The sequence below is a fragment of the Chrysochloris asiatica genome, unplaced genomic scaffold (genome assembly GCF_000296735.1).
Source record: "Chrysochloris asiatica unplaced genomic scaffold, ChrAsi1.0 scaffold00512, whole genome shotgun sequence".
In the NCBI taxonomy this organism is placed as follows: domain Eukaryota; kingdom Metazoa; phylum Chordata; class Mammalia; order Afrosoricida; family Chrysochloridae; genus Chrysochloris; species Chrysochloris asiatica.
Genome location: NW_006409030.1, coordinates 300,956 through 308,867, shown reverse-complemented (window position 1 = coordinate 308,867; position 7,912 = coordinate 300,956). Strand labels below are relative to the sequence as shown.

The window sequence follows — 7,912 nt, the reverse complement described above, 5'->3', positions numbered from 1 at the left end:
ATTAACTTCTAGGTCTGTGTAGCCTAGGGCAGCAACTTGCGGTTTCTTAGAAGGTGTTTAACATATTTTTAAAACTTAATCACAAGTGGGTAAAGGTGAGAGGTTTTAGAGTTTTTACTAAAGACTAAGTTATATTTTCTAAAGAAACTTAAACTGCTTCTGTATCTTTTGCAGGCAGAAAATACATGCTTCTGTTAGTGAACAAGATTTTAGATACCTGGCTTCCATTGTTAAAATAATGATTCTTTCCTCCTTGCTTCTACAATTATAGGGAAGGTAAAAAACAGGTTTTGAGTTTTCTAAGAAAGTGCAGTCTCACTTTTACATTCTTTTAACTCTGTTCTGGTTTGTATATCTAGATATGACAATGTTCATTGCTATTGTATTCCCAATATACCTTTAGGGGGAAGAGGAGCACCTGGATTAAGTTGATTATACCCGGAGGTGGTTTGGGGGTGCAAAAAATTATCACATACAGCAAGATTCTCAAGAAAAACATCAAGAGCATAACAAACATACACAGGGGTGTTTCCTGGGGGTAACTACTAGTTTCAGTGTGATTATTGTACATGGACATTAACAGCTCATGTATCTGTTTAATATTAAACATAACTAAGTAATTGGTTAGAAAACAATTGTTACATATTCTCTGCGTTGCTGCATCCTGTTTTTCTGTACTTTTATTTTTCATAGCCTCACGCACAACTCTTGTTACTGGGGCAGTGACATTTACATGAGAGCCATTGATCAAAACGTTGTTCGTATTATTACTGAAAACAATCATTTTCCCAGAAGCTACAATTACTGGAGTTAAGAGCATAAAGAACAAGTACAGAATGCACAAAAGTATAATTAAAGAAAATTGCACATAGGTGGCCAAACAGTGAGTTCACCGAAACCTATGAACCCGGGACTTCAGGGAGTTACTTCTCTGGCCCTCGGGGTCCATGGCCCGTAAGCCTGAGGAGGGCTCAAAGACTGGATTTTCGTCCATGTTATCCTTGTGCCTCAACTTCTCAGTGCTGGTTACGTATGCTGCAGTTGCCAGCACTGGGGTTCATTCAGCTTCTTGAATGCTATCTTCTCATCCTTCAAGATGTTAGGGAAATTTTCTTCTTGTAGATCCTCAATTATCTCCTCTATGGACTTCAGTGATTCTTCCTATTCTGGAATGCCAATATTTCCTTAGTTATTCTTCTTTATAGTGTTGTTGTTGTTGTTGAGTGCCATCACAGTCCCACATGAATCATATACTCTCTTCAGCTTTTTTAAATCATTTTTCTGCTTGCTCTTCTATCTTAGCAGTATTGAAGATTTGCCTTTCAGCTTGCTGGTTCTGCTTCCATCTATTCAATTACACTCCTTTGCCCTTTCAGTGCATTGTTCATTCCTGATATTTTATTATTAATCCTTTTGCCATATTTTTTTTAGGTTCTGAGTTGTTTCAGATGTTATAGCTATCTTGTGTGATTGCTCCTGTAACACTTTCCTGACTTCTTCCATATTTTCCTCCACCCTTCCATGAAACCCTTGAATATATGTGAATAATTATTCTGAATTTCTCTTCAAGCAGATCCAAAGTCTGCTCTCCTTTTAATGGGAAATCTATGCCTACCTCCTGTTCATTTGTTTCAGTTACTCTTTTCAGTTTCTGGACATGTTCTGAGCTCTTTTGTTGTTTCTTGGGCATTTTCAATAGATAGGTGTGTTTTTTATGATTAAATCAATGCTTGTTGCTGTATTTTTGTTTACTGTGTGTCTCCTGATGATGTGATCTCGAGATAGGCTCCCCTTTCCACGTCTATTACTCAACTGCAATCAATCTTAGCAAGTTTTGACTATCTATGTAATGTGTAGTCGCTGGTATTGGCTTCTGTTCAGGTGGTGTGATATTATAGGTTATGCTCATAGCTTGGCTATATGGCTATGATTGCTGTATCTTCTTGGTTAACTTAGGAAGAGAAAGCTCCCACCCCCAAGAAAATAGGACAACCAAAAAGACAAAAACAGAAACAAAGTAAAAACAAAACAAAACAAAACAAGAACTAAATTGTAACACTCTGTCCAGCAGCCTTTGCTGTGCAGGTAAGTGTGTATGCACAATAGGCCCCTCCAGTGGGGGGTGGAGGTATCCACTCACTCAAGACCCCTCCAGTCACTGCCGTGGAGGTACACTGACAAAGACTGAGAAGTGAATGGAAGAAAACTGTTCACAATTTTATCTCTGAAGATTTGTTAGGTATCTGCATATACACAGCGTAATTCTCAAAATTACTGCATTCTTGTACTTAGTAGTTGGTGTTGACTTTTGCCTTTTATGTTAGGATCTTACAGAGTGCAAATATTACTTGGCTGTATGACCAGACCTGCTACTTCTTGTTAGATAAGGCAGGAATAAAGTATCTCACCCAAGAAAGAGAGTCAATTTTAGGGCTAAATCCCAGAGTTAGACATAAGAAGTTGCCGGAGTATTAGCCTCTGGAATCGCTGGGGCTTTCAGTGACTTCCTCTTTGCACTATGGGAAAATTGTACCCTGTGAGCACAATGCTGGGCCATTAATGGGGTGCATTCCCACCCACCTGAAGATGTCCAGGCTGGACAGAGTGGGTGTGACAGGGGAGAGGAGCAAAAATGTTTAAAAAATAAAAGACAAACAAACCATCACACCTCTTTTTCCACAAGTCACTGTGTTACTTTGGCATTGTATCAGCCTGGCTGTGGCCTCACTCTCTGATGTCTGCCAAGACTGCTGGCCACAGGCAGTGTCCTGATTGATTCAGAAATTGTGTTTCTCCTAGTTATAGTCAGAGTTAACCACTGGTGGGTACCTGAAACAATTTCCTCTCATTTTGTATTAGATCTAAAGCTCCAGAACTGTCCCAGGAACGTGCCTTCCCTGATTTTTCTGCACCTCTGCTGATAAGCCTCCACTATTTCTGCAGACACTTTACTTTTTTTTACAAGTAAAAAAACCCTCAATTGCTACAGGAATCTTCTCACTGCTCTCCAATGTGGCAGTCATAAAAACAGGAACTGACACAAGACCAGTAACTGTAGTTGGAACAAGAATATACTGATTGTATATGTGTATAGGTACTGGGATATACACAGGCACAGGAATAGGCACTAGAACTAAATGTCTTTCAAAATCCTGCTTATGCAATAGTTTGCAGCCTTCACTACAGAAAGGAACTTAACACCAGAGAAATTTACTGTTTCATGAAGTCTTCTCTTCACGGTATTCACAATATGCAATGCAACATCCTATAGTCATCCAAACAAGTTTTATTGCAGAACTGATGCATTTTGTTCTAACATTCCAGGATTTCTAGCTTTGAACAAAAGTAATTTTAACAGTAATTGCATTTCAATGGACTATCACTTGAAGTCATAATCTGGCCATATGAAGATGACCACATATTTAAAGCCTGAAACTAAGCCACACAACTGGAATTACAAAAGTTATGCAGTTTTCCATCAGGCATTATTGCTTGGTATTCAGGTAAAGAGTTTTGCTTACAGAAATGGCAAATAATTCCCAAATTTTGTGATTTTGCATATTTTGTCTTGTGACTGTTCATGCAGGCAGTTGAACAGTATGGCTCCATATATCCATTAGGACCTATGCACTGACTCATATAAAAACTCTGCACTGAGTTCGGCAACCAGTACAAATAGTCAATTTTACGTATTTTGCTGTTAATTAATCACAAATTGTACATCTTGATTTCTTTAGAACTCCTTTCTAGGATTCTGTTTATCTTCACAGAGTGAAAGCAAGTTGTACTACAGAATTCTGGGAAGACTCACTTGAATCCTCTTGGGCAACAATGGTTCCATTCATTGTAGTTATATCTTTTTCACACATGACACAGAGTTTCTTTGGAACAGGCTTGAGAAGGAAGAGAGGCAGGTGGTAGAACAAAATAGATGAACAGATCTTTTTTGTTGATAAGCTGTTAGTCCTTCAGTGAAGTTTTCATTTGTGGTTTGCACAAGTGACTTTATCTGGCTTAGTTGGTTGCTGTTAGGTAGAAGGCTGGAAAAATCTTCTTAGGAAGCTAAGTAACTGGTGATAAAGAATCCATTCCAGGGTTGCTTCCAGCTTAATAATGGATTACGGAGATATGTGGTGCAAAGTTCTGCCAGCAACAATACAGAATACTGGACTAAGCAAGTTCAGGGGACGTTCCCAGAATGTGGAACTACATATAAAGGAATACTTATCTGCCTTGTTTATTGCCCCCTCCCCCCATCAACATCCAAACTGTCCTGTCTCTATTCCATACCCTGTGCATTATCTTGCCTACCCTCCACTCGCCCCATCCCCTACACCCCAGTAACCAACAAAGATATTTTTTTTCTACACTTTTTAGTGTAGGTATTTTTTCTTAAGCTTTTAAAATAATGGTCTTATGCAGTATTTCTCCTTTTGTGACAGACTAATTTCACTCAGCATAATGTCCTCAAGGTTCATCCATGTTATGTGGTGACTTACAGTTTCCTTATTATTTTTCAAGGAAGCTTAATATTCCATTGTGTGTACTAAAGTTTGTTTATCCATTCTTCAATTGATGAACACTTAGCCTGTCTTTATCTTTTTGTTATTGTAAGTAGTGCTGCTATGAACATTGGTGTGCATGTGTCTGCTTGTATGATGGCTCATATTTCTTGTGGATAAATACCTTAGAGACTAAGATGGCCAAACTTCATCTCTCATACTTCAGACATATTGTCAGGAGGAACCAATCACTGGAGAATAATATCATGTTTGGTAAAGTTGAGGGTCAGAGAAAAAGAGGAAGACCCCAACAAGATGTATTGGTCAAGTGGCAGCCTCAAGGAACTCAAGCGTGGCAACAGTAGTAAGGTTGGCCCAGGATTGAGCGGTGTTTCATTTTGCTGTGCATAAGGTTGCTATGGGTCAGTACTGACTAGATGGCACCAAACAACAACAAAAATGGCTAATGATCATGAACATATCTCCATATGTGTGTTGGATGCTAGAATCTCTTCCTTAGTGAAGTGTTTGCTCATGTCCTATGCCCAATTTTTAATTGTTTTTTTTGCCTTTTTTTTTGCAGAGGTGTTGTAGTTTCCATAGAAAAACTGTATGACCCAGCATTTTCTCTACTTGGAATATATCCACAAGAAATATGAGCCATAACATCAGTAGATATATACACACCAATGTTCATAGCAGCACTATTCACAATAGCAAAAAGATGAAGACAGCCTAAGTGTCCTTCAATGGAATAATGGATAAACAAACATTGGTATATACACACAATGGAATATTATGCTACATTGAACAACAACAAGGAAGCTGTAAGCCACCACATAACATGGATGAACCTTGAGGATATTATGCTGAGTGAAATTAGTCAGTCATAAAAAGACTAATACTGCATAAGAACATTATTGTTAAAGCTTAAGAAAAGATACCATACTAAAAGGAAAAAAAAATATTTGCTGATTATGTGGAGTGAGTGGATAGGGGCTTGGGGTGGGATGGGACAGTAAAGCACAGGGTAAGGAATTTACACCCTCAGGTTTTGGGGAGGGCAATACACAAGAAGTGGGAGGAAGATGGAAGAGCAAGGTAGATAGGGGAACACAGAGGCATGTTTGCATGGGCTAAATGGAACAGTGGTAAATATTTATATATCCTCAACCTTGGAACACCAGGGCTCTGTGATACAGGGATTGAGACATAGACTGAATGGGTAAAAGAGGTGAAATAATGTTAAGATATTTTACTGCCTTATGAATATTGATTTCCTTTGCCTACTACTGCAAAATAGACCTTGATTGGGATAGAAAGGAATATCAGGAAATATGATAGCGGAAATCTTGTAAGTCCTTCTTCAGTCTATAACTGATTGAAATACATAAATGGGTTCTAAAATTTGCCCAGTAAAGTAGCCTTCCTGTGGAGTCTTTGTAGTCTGTAGGATCTAAGGTAGAATCCTGAGCCCCATCCAGAACCCTCTGAGATGAGACATTACTACTTGAAAGGAAAAGCAAACCAGCCTGGAATGGCTAGAGGAACAGAAGATACTTCTTGAAAGAAAGACCAGCAGGAAAAATCAAAAGCAAAAATGGTAATCTGATTGGCTACTACAAGAACAAGCAAGTTGTTTGCTGTGGAGTCATCAAGGCAAACAATCAAGTCCCTTCAAGACAAATTCCCCTGCTAGACTGAACCTCAGAGAGAACACAAGAGCAGAAATATAAGCTTGCTGGTGACAACATTGGTCTCCTGGTGAGTGGATGAGAGCGAAAGGCAGCAATGAAGATATGGGCCAAGTTCTACCACGTTCCATAGACTCCTGTCCATCTGGAGATGAGAGAGAGAAGAGGGGCTGAGGTTGGTTGGTCCTAAGTGTGGTGAGACCTGTGAGCTCCTGAGCCCATGGACAAGGACAAAGTCGAAGAGGGTTAGAATTGAGAGTGAAGTGTCCAGCTAATGTGAAGTTAGGGGAGACGCACAAGAATGTGCAAACTTGTAGATAGTATGCATTTGACCTGGCTCCAATTGCTTGATGATCAGAACTTGAAAAGAGGAAGAAAAAAAGGGGAGAGGGGAGGAAAGTCCATCTTTTTTTTTGGATAAAGGAAACAATTATAAATTGCTGCAATTTGACGAACTTGACCTATAGTTATGGATGTAGTAGCTCAAAATACCAACTGAGAAGGCAGGAGTCCTCACATTCAAAATCAATTCTATTTACTCTGTATACAGAGTTGATAGGTGTGGGAAACTTAGATATTGGCTACCTAAAATGGGAGGGGCTATTAAATATACGAAGCAACTGGCTTACAAGTTTTCAAGTCGGAGTTTAGTTTTTGAGTGTGTGTGGGAGGATATAGAATTCCCACTGAATAGTTTTCATCTTGTTTAGACGGTCCTAGTGAAAGGAGATGGGGATAAGATTCTTAGGATTAAATAGTAAGTAATTGTTACCATGACTAATTGTGACTGTCACAACTGTATAGGGCGAACTTCTGTAACAAAAAGAGGGAAGTAGTTAACCTTACAGTTCAAGAAAAGAGAACCTTAAGACCATCAAAGGAGAAGAACACAAGCAGAAAGTGGGACCCTATTCAGGGATGAATACCAGAGATGAAGACAGAGGTGAGATCATGGAGAGAGCATCTGAAGACTCCAGACTCATGGAAAGAAAAAGGCTGTGCATTGGCAGCCAGGTGCTGGTGGCCAGGGGACAGTCTTGCAGAATGTGTCCTTTGCTTGTTTAAATGATTAAATATTCCTGAGTGACTTTGTGTACATCCCCCCCACCAAAAAATAAAAAAGAAACTCAACAAAAATTAAAACAAAACAAAGGGAATAGAAGCAAATACAGTTGAATGATGATGCACAGAGGAGACTGTAATCATTGTAATGGAACAATGAGTGTAAAACTGATGTTCTCGCATGTAAATGAATCACTAAATTCACAATAATAATAATAATAAAGAATCCATTCCAAGTTGTTTCTGATTAAGAGGAAATGAAACTGACTGGAAGACCCAAGAATCAGGATTATGTTGAGTTTCAGATTCTCCATTCTGAAATACATCTCCTGTCACATTCATTCTACCAGGATTAAACCGTCCTAGCATAGTGGTTACGAATTGGGCTGCGACCCGCAAGGTCAGTAGTTTGAAACTACTTTCCGTGGGGAAAAGATGAGGCTTTCTGCTCCCATAAAGATTTACAGCCTCGGAAACCCTGTACAAGGTCGCTATGAGTCGGAACCGACTCCACGGCACATAACAACAACAACAACTCTAGACTTGGTCTGTGAAGTTAAAGATGGGATGTACATTGTATATTAACATCAAAATTACTTGACTGCAGTCCATTAGAGACATTTCCCAAGTTGATATTCTGCAGTGATGTTACAT

At 39.1% G+C, this 7,912-nt stretch overlaps 1 pseudogene; it reads right to left on the bottom strand.

The window, feature by feature from the left end:
* Positions 1 to 2,948: 2,948 nt before the first annotated feature.
* Positions 2,949 to 7,596, bottom strand: LOC102813418 (annotated as a pseudogene).
* Between the last annotated feature and the right edge of the window lie 316 nt (positions 7,597 to 7,912).